This window comes from Musca domestica, unplaced genomic scaffold (genome assembly GCF_030504385.1).
Source record: "Musca domestica strain aabys unplaced genomic scaffold, Musca_domestica.polishedcontigs.V.1.1 181, whole genome shotgun sequence".
NCBI lineage: Eukaryota > Metazoa > Arthropoda > Insecta > Diptera > Muscidae > Musca > Musca domestica.
Window position 1 is genome coordinate 1,037,579 of NW_026712240.1, and position 13,640 is coordinate 1,051,218.

Below are 13,640 nucleotides of genomic sequence, written 5' to 3' on the forward strand. Positions count from 1 at the left end.
GTTAATTTTTAGGTGGCGCCCATCTCATAAAAACCTCAACAAAGATACTTCACATGCTATTCAAGCATTCTACCATTATGTTAGATGCTAAATGGAGCCCAACGATAGCTCCTTCAAACTTATGCAACATACTTCTCTAAAAGGTATAGAGCTTTAGAATGTCGTCATCATACACAAAACAACTTTCACAGAAAACCCTCTGCTAGATGTTGACGTTCTCATAGAAGACTAGAAGAACCTTGCGTCACAGAGGAAAAAAGGGCTACTCGTCGAAACCTCAGAATGAAATTTCCAGAAAGTCCAGTAGTCTCTTATATGACTCATGGAAGTGCTGCGCGTGGAAAAGCTAAAGCCTTTTCTCGTTGAAAAGATCTCCACTTCTAAAAGAGAGATCTCCACTTAAAAAAAAAAAAAACTGAAAGTCTTTTTTCGCTGTTTACAAAAAACAGATGAAGATCTTCTCACAATTCAGATGAAGGGTTTCGCATATAACGCTTGAACTCCTTTTTAGAGCAGATCTTCTCTTAAAAGAGCAGAATACCTTACCATTGAAGATAGAGAGAGAGCTGAAGGTTTTCCTCTAGAAGAGCTGAAGAATGTCTTCTCATACAAGAGCTGAAAAGGTCTTCTCATTGAAGAGCTGAAGGTTTTCTCCAGGAGGAGCTGAAGGTTTTCTCCAGGAAGAGCTGAAAGGTCTGCTCACAGAAGGTATTCTTATAAAAGGTGAAAGTCTTCTCATCGAAGCGGAGAAGTTCTTTTCATAGAAGAACAAAAGATCTACTCATACAAGAGCGTAAATTCTTCTCCGAGATTAGGTCTCCTTCTAGAGAAGCTGAAGGTCTTCTCCTAGAAAAGCCAAAAGTCTTTTCCGAGAAGAGATAAAAGTCTTTTTCTAAAAGAGCCGAAAGTCTTCCGAAAAACTTCTTATATAGAGGAACAGACGATCTTACCATAAAATAATAGAAGCTATTAGCATGAAATATAAAAGCATCATGAATTATAAAAGTATTTAAGAACGGAGATGGAGGTCATTCTAAAAAACTATTACTAGTTCAATAATAGAAGAAAATATTCCCACAGAAGTGGAAGGAAGGACTTTACATAGAGGTGGAGTGGATCTTCCCACAATAGAATATAAGTTATTTTCATGAAGTATACAGGGTGAGATGAAAAACCTTCAACCAATTTCAGACTGCTGTCATTTCAAAGCCACTCGTCCGACAGCTGTTAAAATTATACCAGTGACAGCTCATTATATTGTTTACAAGCGTACAACAGGATTTTTGGTGAGAATTTTCCAGAAAAAAAGTTATTCGTGATGGAATTCAAGCGTGATAGTGTGATTTCTTTATATTTGGCTGGAAAACCACAAGTGGCTATTGTCGGAGCACTCCAGCATTTAAATGTGAATAAATCTTTTGTGGCTCGTACCATCGCTGGTTATCGTGATACTGGTAGCGTAGTCTGACGTTAAGGAAGTGGACGGAAGAAAACAGCAACATCATCAGAAATGGTTCGAAAAGTAAAGATCGAAACCCGCGTCGCAGTGGACGAAAAATGCCTCGTGAGCTGAACATATCGCAATATTCCATTCGGCAAATATAGAAAAATGAGCTCGGGGTTAAGACATTGAAATTCAAAAGCCAAAAAGCGCAAGAACTTATACCGAAATGTAAAGAAAATAGACTCAAAAGAGCTAAAGAGTTGCTTCGCTTGGCCGAACGAAAGTGGTGAACTGCCGATTTTGGGTTTCTCCGTCTCCGATGAGAAAACATTCGTTGTCCAGCAGTTTGTAAACAAACAAAATTATCGTGCTTACGTGCCAAAGCGGTCAGCTGAAAATGTGCACATTCGCTGAGCCGCCATAACAGCGAATGGTCGCTTTTCGCTCGTATTAATCGACCGTGGCATCAGAATAAATGCCGAATAATATCGCGAAAATATTCTGCAGGGTTGTGTTAAAGCCTCGGCAGGCAAACATTTTGACCGCAGATCTAGGGTATTCCAACAGGACTCAGCACCATCGCACTCAGCACGCGCCACCCAAGAATAATTACAAAATGGGGTTCCTCGCTTCATTTCTAGCGCACAGTGGTCACCAAAATCTCCGGATATCAATCCGTTGGACTATTTTGTTTGGAGTATTTTGGAAAGCAAGGTTGGTACTAAAAAATACCAAAGTGTCGATCATCCCAAGCAAGAGCTTCACCGGGAATTCGCCAAAATACCATAGATCAACATTCGGTGTGACGGTTTCATTGGCCGTTTAAAGGCCATTATTCGAGCTAAATGTGACAAATTCGAACAAATCTAAACTTATTTTAAAATTTGATGCTATTTCCGATATTTTTTGCTTTCATTCAAAAAGTTTTAAAAAAATGTAAAAATTATGGAATTTGGCTTTGTTACAGCATAGGCTTCAAAAATGGAACCCTTAATGACTGTGTGGTATTCTTCAACAATTTATTTGGAACGAGTCCTTGTCAGTTTCAATATTATTAGAAGTACAAATACTTTTGGGGGGCGGAAGGGGTGTCGGCTTTCTGCCGCTGTGCTGGTCCTGAGGTGTGCCCAATAGCAAACCCTGCTATAAATATCGAAAAGGATTTTTAGAAATAGAAGTTCCCTTGAAGTTTATATATGAGTATTTTTGAAAGTCCTTTGTTCTTTCCATAATTTGGTGTTCTTTGGAAAATATCCATAACTCTTTTTTTTATCAAAATCACTTCCGTCTTAGCAACTGCACAAACAATATATTCCTCAACATTTCAATTAATTTGAGTTCAAAGCAATAATTACTCTTACAAGCGTTTACATATACGGGGCAGTAGCGGCTATTACAAGTTTAAACTACAAATTGCTTACACATGTGAGCTTGTGAATGCGCCTCTGGTCATAGATTTTATTCAATTGTCTCGTGCAAATCAATTGAATATTAATTAGCAGAGGCAACAGCAGCAACGACTTATTTGCAATTTCTTATTTTGCAATAGTTGACTGTGGCACATAGCATGTAAGGAATGGGCAAAAAAGAGGCAATGACACCATGGTGGCACAGTGTTTTTGAAAAGAAATTATGGGCAAAGAACTAAAAAAGTGGTATTTAAAGTTGGGTGGATATACCATTGGGCGCCATTTCATAGAAAGTGGTTTCTTTTAAGCTACAACGAAAGTACTTGATATGAATATTAAGGAACGGAATTAGCATAACCGCAGACAGCATGGGAATGTTCACAATTCTATAACTTTTAGTTATTTTCTAACTCCTCAGAGAATAACGTTGGATGCCACTTTAAAATAGCTTCAAAAATTACAACCGCGGCCATATATAGTATAACCGTAGAAAGCATGGGAATGATAATAATTTTATGACTTTTAGTGATATATCAAATCCTGAGAGAGTATCGTTGGGCTCCATTCTTAAATAACTACCAAATTATAACTGCAGCCTTATTTATATTTCTAAATTACGTGGATTAAAAAAAGGTTAAAATGCATAGCCACGTCGTTGGAAGCCATTTAAGAAAACAGAAACAGAAAATCTGCCGAGATTTATTCAAATTTATATTTGAATAAAATGCCGACAAAAATGATTTTCCTATCGTTGGGTGCCACTTTAGAAAATAATTGTTAAGTGGGTTCGAAACATAATTATTCTATTTTTATAAGTCATGCAAAGAATGGGAAAAAGAAGAGGGCAAAGACACTATTGAGGCATAGTGTTCTTGAAAAGAAACTATGGGTAAATAAGTGATCGAAAGAGGGCATTTGTAACAAACCACTACATAGAAAGTGAAATGGTGGGAGTCTATGGAGAAATGGAGGTATAGCCATAAGACTCATTTGATTTCCTTTCCCCATTACTCTATATCTTCTTACGGAGATACTACTTGCAAAGAAAACAACATTGGGCGCCACTTTAATATGACTTCTCAATAAAAACTGCGAAGCTTAAATCAATTTGTCATTCACATATAAAACCGAATCAAAAATATTTTCCTATCGAGGGGCGCCATTTCCTTTTAAGTGTGATAGGAATATAGAAAAATCCTATTTTCTATATAAAATATACTTTCCAAATAGACTAAAATTCGTTTAAAAATTTATATACTTTAGAGGGTGTCAAAATCAAAATTAAATTACGTTGGGCGCCACTTTAAAAATAACATAACCATTTAATTCTACGATTACATCAATTTTTTATTCATATGGAATACGAAACAAAAAAATGTCTCGTTGGGCGCCAATTAAGGGATTTTCAGGCTCTCTTTTTTAAAACAATACAGTATGGAAATTCTCATTAGTCTATATTTTTGAGAAAGAGGGAGAGAGAGAAATACAAATCTCAAAGAAAAAACGTTGGGCGCCACTTTAAGATATATTTACACCAAAACTGCAGAAATTAAACCAGTTTGTAATTCAATGGTAATCAAATGGTAATCAATTGGGCGCCACTACGGGGACAATTTATTTATATAAAAAGTTAACCTTTAAACCTGTCTAGAAATCCTCCAGACTGGAGACAATCAAACCAGTGGAAATGCAAGCATTTTTAGTTCATATTGAATGCTAATAGCGATATTTTCTCGCTGTTGGGCGCCACTTAGGTTATAGAAGTTAAAAAGGATTCTTCTCTTCAAAAAGTAGCCTTTCCTCTTGATCTTCTACAGAAAAGGATCAGAAAAGGACCAGACTTCACTTCTAGTTTATATCGAATATAAATGCCCATATTTTTGCAACTTCCTTGAAAGGATAAAAAAGAATCAAATCTTTTGTCAAAATACCTTTTATTTGTCAGAATTTTTGAGAGGATCTGGACTTCAAATTAACACACTTTGATATGTGTGGTGTTCTATGAAAAGATACGATTCATATATTTTAGCGTTAGGCGCCACTTCTTTGAAAAATGGATCGAAAAAGAGGGCGTTCAAACCTTCGATTTGTCAGAAATGTTGAGAGGATCTGGAGTTCAAATCTAACGTTGGGCGCCACTAAACAATAACACCACAATCAGTTCCACGATGATGACCTTTCTTATCATCGAAAACAAATGCCGATATTTTAGCGCCGTATGGTCTAAAAGGTCAATTTTTGTATAAAAAGTAGAACATTTTGTTGGGCCTCTATAGAAAATTATATTCAAGAATCAGAGTAGGGGAATGAAATTGACTTTGGTTCAATTAAAAATTAACAGAAGAATATCTGACTTTAAAATAAAACATTTATAGATCATGCGGTTTTCGCGCCACTTGAGTTCACCCAAGTTCAAAAGCCTCTTTTTCTATGGAAAAGAATCAGAGAAAAAGTGGATTTTGACAGAGAAGAAGAGTTGGGAAGATACTTCGACTTTGGCTATTGAAAAATTAAGAGACGAATATCTGACCTTCTGATGTAAAAACGTTGGGCGCCAAGCAACATCATAATCATATCTTTCAAAATGATGTCTATGCTTCCTTCAAATTTAATGCAATGTATGTGACGTTGGGCGCCACTTGAGTGGAACAAGTGCAAACGTCTCTATCTTCATGGAAAATGGATTAGAAAAGAAGCAGATTTTGGCAGAGAAGAAGACATTGGAATAAGAAAATCTGGAAATCTGGATTTAAAAAATGAAATCTTTAATGCCTATGTGACATTCTTCTATAAACAGACCTTTGGATCCCCAACTATCAAGCAGGTCCATTTAAAACCAATCACGTTGGGCGCCATTTCAAAGCAACATCATGCCTGTCAAGATGATATCAATTTTTCGTTCACTTTTATACAAGGCCGATAATTTTGTGCCGTTGGGCGCCACTTGAGTGGAACAAGTGCAAACGTCTCTTTCTGTATTGAAAAAGGGTCAGAAAAGAAGTAGATTTTGGCATAGAAGGAGACTTTGGGAAAATACCTTCGGCTTCCTAAGAAATAAGGAGAATAACGTCTGGACTTCAAAGATGAGACCTTTAATGACTGTGTAGGGTACAAGCAGAAATTTGGATCCTCAACTACCAGGCAGCTTCATTTATTTATATTTTTGACGTTGGGCGCCACTTGGTTGGCACAAGTGCAAAAGTCTCTTTCTCTGTGGGAAAGGATCAGATAAGAAAAAGATTTTGGCCGAGAAGGAGACTTTGGCACAGGTGCAAAAGTCTCTTTCTCTGTGGGAAAGGATCAGAGAAGAAGTAGATTTTGCCATAGAAGGAGACTTTGGAATCTTTGGGGAAAATACTTGGGGATTCTCAAGAAATAAAAAAAGAATATCTGGACTTCAAAGAAGGGAGCCATAATCAATTTGTAGAGTTCTTCCACAAGGAGACTTTTGGATCCCCAACTATCAAACATTTCCCTTTAAAGCTATCTCCCCCCTTCCCTTTAAAACTGATCTCATAAATCACAGGAACATTTTTAATCAAATCCCAACACCCTTCCGAAAACACCGTGCATGCCATGGTGTCTTTTTTTGGCGGCGTTGTGCCAAGAGTTTGAATGACCACCAATATGGACGGGGGGTTAGGTTTGAATGGGTTTGCTTTCTTTGTAACAACGTCACCATATCAATCTGCCAGCAATGGTAGTGCAATAAAGATAAAATGGCCATTTTTTTCTTTTTGTTTTCGTTGAATGACTGTCGCCAACAAAGCAATTTATATTGGGTAAGGTCAGTTCTGCTGGCATGCTTGCTCCGTAGCTATTTACGCTCGCAAGTCTGATTCACCCAGTTGTAGTGAAGTGAGCCTGGCCAGACACAGCTGCCGTTTTGCGCTGTTTTGAACTAATAAAGTTTGAGAGAGGTGAGAGGTATCGGCGCAGCAAAGAAAAACCACCACCACCGCTGACGTTGCCGCGAGTCGCTGTTATTGCCATAACCTAAGACAACACTAATACAGGCGCAAACAGCCAACATGCCACTGTAGTTGTAGCCAGCCAGAAACGTCAATGCCTGCCAACACATTTGATGTTTGATGCAACAGAAAAATGCAGTTTGCACTGCATTGCAGTCCAATACCTCCATCATTTTAATTGATAAATTAATCAAATGTTTGTGTGTATGAGACACGGGGAGGGAGAGGGAAATGGGAGCTATTACGTCTGCCATCGGTGCCATGCGGTGCGGAATATCAATGTGTTGTTTGTATTTATAGAATTCTCATTTGTTACCGGTGCTCCCCATTCAAACAATTGTAAATTAAATAATCGATTACGAAATTTTATTTTACGACGGCAACATTGTAAAGTTTTGTGTAACAGAGGAATAGAAATAGAGAGATAGAGAACAAGTGGTGGTCTCTGAGAGAACGACAAATTATTTGTAAATGTAAGGAGAGGCTAAGAGGGCATAAAACAGCATAGATTTTGCAAAAACTGCAATACGCATTAGTTAAACACATGGTGACAGAACAAGAGAGTGAAAGAGGGAGAGTTATGCACCACATCTCAGGGGCCAGAGCTTCTGCATTTGCATCTCAAACTGCAGCACTCAAAGTAATGCAGCAGAGTTGAGCAATGGCAAAAAAACTGTGCCAAGTGGTTGTTGTTTTTTTTTTTCCTTTTCTATTTACATTTGCTTGCATTTCAAATGACAGCTGCCAGATTTTAAGAGCAACAAGGTATGACAAGTGGTTGCGATGTTAAGAGAAAGAAAAAAAAAACCAAAAACAAATAAGAAAATTTACAACATTGTTGTTATCAAATATTAAAACAAAACTCTTTTGAGTTACGATGGTTATGGATAAGAGACTCAGTTGGATGCAATTACAATTTTTAGAGAATATCAAATAGTTTTAAAATCGGATTCATTACAAGAACTTGGGACTTTTTTGAGATGAAGATTATTATTGCTCTATTCAACGGAGATCCGGAGTTCCACTAGAAGATAGGTATCATTAAAAAATAACATATTCTGGTTCAAAATCAATATGAAATTACGTTGGGCGCCAATTTTAAAATGCTAAGATTACATCAAATTTTTATTCATATGAAATGAAAAACCAGTAAAGAAAGTCTTAAAGTCGGGCGGGCCGACTTTATGATACCCTACACCACTCTACCAATTTAGTAGAGCTTCGCATAACAATTAAAAGTTTTTATGGGAGAATTCAATCATACACACTATATTATAATTAAAATTTAAGGTTCAAGGAACTAAATATGCCTTTTTAAATTCAGACTTGTATTGCCCATTTGGTGCACAATAAATTTGATATATATATATGGGAGCTATATCCAAATCGGAACCGATCTCCATAAAATTTGGCAAAGATATTTCTGAGCTGTATTTGATATATTTACCTGCATACCGTTGTTACGGAGTGCATATTACGGCTGTGGGTAACAAATATAACAAATCGGATGAACAGTATATATGGGAGCTATAACTATATCTGAACCGATCTTCACCAAATTTGACATACTAGCTTCTAGACTCAATTCGGTAGTAAGTACCAAATTCCATTCCATTTGGACAAATATTAGACGTTTGGTGCACAATGAAAGGTAAATCGGACGAAGTTATATATGGAACTATATCCAAATCTTAACCGATCTCGATAAAATTTGGCAAATGTATTTCTGAGCTGTATTTGATATATTTCCCCAAATATTGTTGTTACAGAGTGCATATTACGGCTGTGAAGGACAAAAATAACAAATCGGATGAACAATATATATGGGAGCTATAGCTATATATGAACCGATTTCGATCAAATTTGGCATACTTATTTTCAGGCCTAATTTGCTTGTATGTCGAAATTGCCATACTATTCGGGCTGATATTACACGTTTGGTGCACAATAAAAGACAAATCGGACGAAGATATATGTGGGAGCTTTATCTAAATTTTGACCGATTATCTCCAATTTCAAGAGGGTTAGTCTTTGGACCAAACAAATGATTTGTGCAAAATTTCATCTGGATAGGGCAAAAAATTCGAACTGTACTTTGTTTACAAAAATATATGGACAGACGGACAGACAGAGGGACGGACATGCATAAATCGACTCAGAATGTGATTCTATGCAGATCATCAAAAGGAACTATGGGTCTATCTCGTTTCCTTTTGCCTGTTACAAACAAATGCACAAAGACATAATACCCTGACCACCTTGTGGTGTAGGGTATACAAAATATATTTCTCGTTGGGTGCCACTTGAGGAAAATTTTTAAATGACATAGATCTCTATCTATCTCTTCTTTTCTAATGAAAATCCTCAATACGATGTTACGTTGGGCGCCACTTTGAAACTAAAATTTAATTTGTTAAGATTGCATAAAATTTTAATTCATGTGAAATACAAATAAACAAGTATAACAGCAGTACGTTCGACCGGGTCCAATTTCGAACACCCTCCACCATTTCAAACAAATAGAGAAATCTTCAAAAAAAAAAAAAAAAATAATAATAATAATAATAAATAAATAAATAAAAAAATTCTAAACATATCGAATATAGCCGTTATATTGGAGTCTATACAAAGACGTGGACCGGTATAGACTACTTTTGTCATAAGCCATTACAATATTCAAATACGAAACATGAAAAAAAATCCGGTGAAAATGTAGCTAAAATCATCAAAATTCCGTACATCGGGGCTACCTTTATATGGGGGCTATACGAATACGTGGACCTGCATAGACAATTTTCTATCATAGGCTGTATTCATTACGAATTTCAAATGCGAAATTTGAAACAATGCCGGTAAATAATGTCGCTAAAATCTCCAAAATACCAATTATCGGGAGGTACTGTTATATGGGCGCTATACGAAGACGTGGACCAATTTTCTGTCGTAGGCTGTAGTATTCATTACGAACTTCAAATACTAAATTTGAAATAGTTCCGGTAAATAATGTCGCTAAAATCATCAAAATACCGAATGTGGGGAGGTACCGTTATATGGGGGCTATACGAAGACGTGGACCTTTTCGAACTTCAAATACTAACTTTGAAATAATTCCGGTAAATAATGACGCTAAAATCATCAAAATACCGAATATTGGGAGGTATCCTTATATGGATGCAATACGAAGACGTGGACCTGCAAACCCAATTTTTTGTCATAGGCTGTAGTACCCATTACAATACTCAGAAGGACAATTTCATTGAAAAACTTGGATACAATCATCAAAATACCGAACCGTTATACTATATTGTGGACCGATGTGGCCCATCTTTAAACTTCACCTGTCTGCAGACAAAAGACTGATCTGTGCAAAATTATAGCTTCCAATCTTTATTCGTTTCGTTATAACAAAAGAGGGACAGATGGGCGGAATTTTACTATGTATATGGTGGAGGGTATAAAAAATATGTCTCGTTGGGCGCCACTTCTTTTTAAGAGTCAGGAAATTCTCATTCGTCTATTTCGTTGAGAGATATAAATCTCAAGGAAAAAAACGTTGGGCGCCACTTTAAGATGCCTTTGCAATCAGAACTGCAGAAATTAAAAAATTTGCAATTTAATTGGAAAAAAATCGAGTTATTATTATTGAATTGTTGGGCGCCACTAGAGGACAATTAATTTCTATCAAAAGTCAGCCTTTACAACATTTATAAATTCTCTAAATTAAAATATTTGAGGGAGATTACAAATCTAAATTTGTTTTTTTTTTTGGAGAAAATCGTAATGTAACATGGCGTTGGGCGCCATTTGGTAGAAAGGCAACAATAAAACCTGTAGAAATGTAAAATCAGCGATCTTCTCATGGACTATCAGTGTTCTCCTCAAATATGATGGAGTTTTCTTCTTATAGAAGATCAAGCGATAATTTTATAGATTATCAGGTGATTTTTGCACAGAATCTCACAGAAGATCAGATCTGTTGATCTTATTACAGAAGATCAGGTGAACTTCTCCTAGAATATTTTGGTCTCAACAGAAAACCAGATCATCTCATAGAAGATCAGGTGATCTTCTCATAGAAGATAAAGCGATCTTCTCAAAGAAGACCAAGTGATCTTCTCATAGAAGATCAGGTGGTCTTAGGTCATCTTCTCGGAAGATTAGGTCATCTTGTCACAGAAAATCCAGTGATCTTCCTTGGAATAACGAGCAATCTTCTCTTGGAAGATCAAGTGATCTTCTCATATAAGATCAAGTGATTGCACATAAAAGATCAAGATCTTCTCAAAGAAGAAGAGGCGTTCTTATCATGAAATATCAGTGAATTTTCCAATAGAAAATCCGGTAAACTTTCAGTAGATGATAAGGGGATCTTCCAGTAGAAGACCTTTTCATAAAAGTTTAGTTGATATTAATAAAAAAACTAATTTTTGGAGTTCAGCTTATCTTCTCGTAAAAGAACAGTTGTTTCTCTCATAGAAGATCAGGTGATCTAATAGAAGGTCTGTATGATAAGGACACTTTTTTATAGAAGTTCGGAAAATCAGGACATCTTATCATAGAAGGTTCTTTCGTAGAAAATTAGGCGGCAATATAATAGAAAATAGGGTAATCGTTTACTGGCAGATAATTAAGGCCTTCTATAAGATGAACTGCTCATCTTCTATTTGAAAATCTGAAAAAGTTCGAAGAAAAATCAGAAAAGCTTTATTGAAATAGAGCAACATGTTTTAAGGAAAATCAATTGTTGATCTCCTTAAAGAAGATTTTCTGAATTTTTGGAATATTGTAATCTTGGGAGCTATTTCAAAGCCTGAACTCGCATTGAATTTTATTTTGCCAGGATGTCTTCAACACATTTCTAGTGTTAAATGCTGAAAGTGTGGCCAGGACCTTCCAAAGGATATAGAAAAATTTATCGACACTTCGGATTGAAAATGACGATGAAAATCTGGTAGCACCGTACTATGGGAGTGTGGATCGATATATACGGTTTCCAATACTAATCATCCTTGAAGTAGTAGCAATGTCGGTGCAAACTTGCAGATATCTAACTCGATTGAAGGACGTAGAATTTTATTACGATCAAAAAGATATCGCGATATCGCTAAAAAGAAAAAGTATTTTAACTGATTTTTTTGAGACGTAACACTCTCTGAGTAAATGCGCAATATATTCCTTATGGGTTCGTCAAAAAATTTTAAAAAATGAAATTACGAAATTATATACTCCCCCTGGTGTGTGGAACAAAACCACTTTTCTATTATGGATCAAATTTGTCCAATAAGATTATTTTAGAGCCTATATCTCAGAAACCATTTATAAATGTGCTTTACTACCTTTGGCAAAGTTGTATCTGGAGACTATCTGAAAGCTGTTTTGAGGGAATCCAAAAAATATAACTATATCTTGAAGATAGAAATCATATATTACTCTGAGCAATTTTGACCCATAGTACCTCCTTTGCAACTTTTTTGAATACAGGATGAGGGCAGGGAATTTAAGGAATATTTCCTAAAAATTAGCCAAATATTTTTTACAGAAGACTTCAGAAATTTTGAAATTTAAAGAATGTAGGATGACCCCATCCTCAAAATAGATTGGGAGATCTTCAGGATTAATGCTGTGGGATCTTCTCCTAAAAAGTAAGACATATCCCCACAATAGAATACCACTTATATGGCAATTGTTTTAAAGTTCTTTTTTTGGCATGGAGTTTTCGAAATCTAATTTTTTCCAATTTAAATTTCCTTCCAATTTTATTAAAAATAAACATTTCTGAAAAAAAAAACTACATACGAAGTTTTAACAATCGAAATCAGAAGATATATGTCATCATCAGTGATCGCCTGTAATGAAAAAAGGAAAATTACATAAATTGTTTACTTTATTAATTACTAACAAAATTTTGAATAAAAAAAACCTCCCGCCCAATTAAACAATCGACCTTTACCCCACTGATTATAACATTGAAATTTTCATTTCATTTTCATTCGTTCTTACTTTCCATTGAAAACTACAATCAAGCAGCTACATTTGAGTTTGCGCTAGGCCTACGAACACGCATATCTTCTACACTTGCTTTGCTGCCTGCCAGCCGGCTTGGCAACCTACGCATCTACCTAATTGTTGTCATTAAAAAAATGTCACAGTTGTCGTTCATTTGTTTGGCCCACAATCAGAATTGACTTTGCAAAAAAAAAAAAAAAAAAAAAAACGACAGGCCTATTACACTGCCACACTGAAATAGTTTTCGGAACAATAGTAATATTTGAGCTCCAACTCCTCCCTCCCCACCTGCCACCACATAGGTCTTACGGCTTTACACATTCAATTAAGATCGCCTCCTGCACGCTCTCTGGTTCAGTCGCTCGCCTACTCACATTTCCATGCCACGGCCTGTTGTTGTCACATTTTGCCTCACAAAAGAAATTCATGGAACCTGAGACGAAGACGACGGCGACGACGACTACGGCGATGATGATAAATGACAGATTATATTACAACAAGCGGTGCTATTCATGAAAGTGACAACGGCAGCAACAACAACAGCAACAATGCCCATAATAACATCGTTAATAATAGTAAAAATTGAATTTATTGTAGAACTAGTTTAGTAGGAACGATCGGCGAACGACTTGCGAAGTTGCAAATTATTCAATTATTGGCGGTGATTTACGTAATTTTCAATTTTCCTACAAGAGAGAACAGTGGGCGAAATGATTTTTTGAGAGATTTTTCTCAGGGAATAAAGTGAACCTCTTCTGCACTTCTATGAGAGATGATTTTTAAGGAAAATATGTTTTCATTAGCTAAATA

General features: G+C 36.0%; 1 long non-coding RNA gene across 1 annotated transcript in view; it reads right to left on the reverse strand.

The window, feature by feature from the left end:
- The window catches only part of LOC109612540 (uncharacterized), a 70,122-nt gene that overhangs the window by 14,393 nt on the left and 42,089 nt on the right, over window positions 1-13,640 (reverse strand). Inside the window, exon 3 of the long non-coding RNA XR_009341957.1 lies at window positions 12,621-12,670. This is a non-coding gene — a long non-coding RNA (uncharacterized LOC109612540). The remainder of the gene's footprint in view (window positions 1-12,620; window positions 12,671-13,640) is intronic.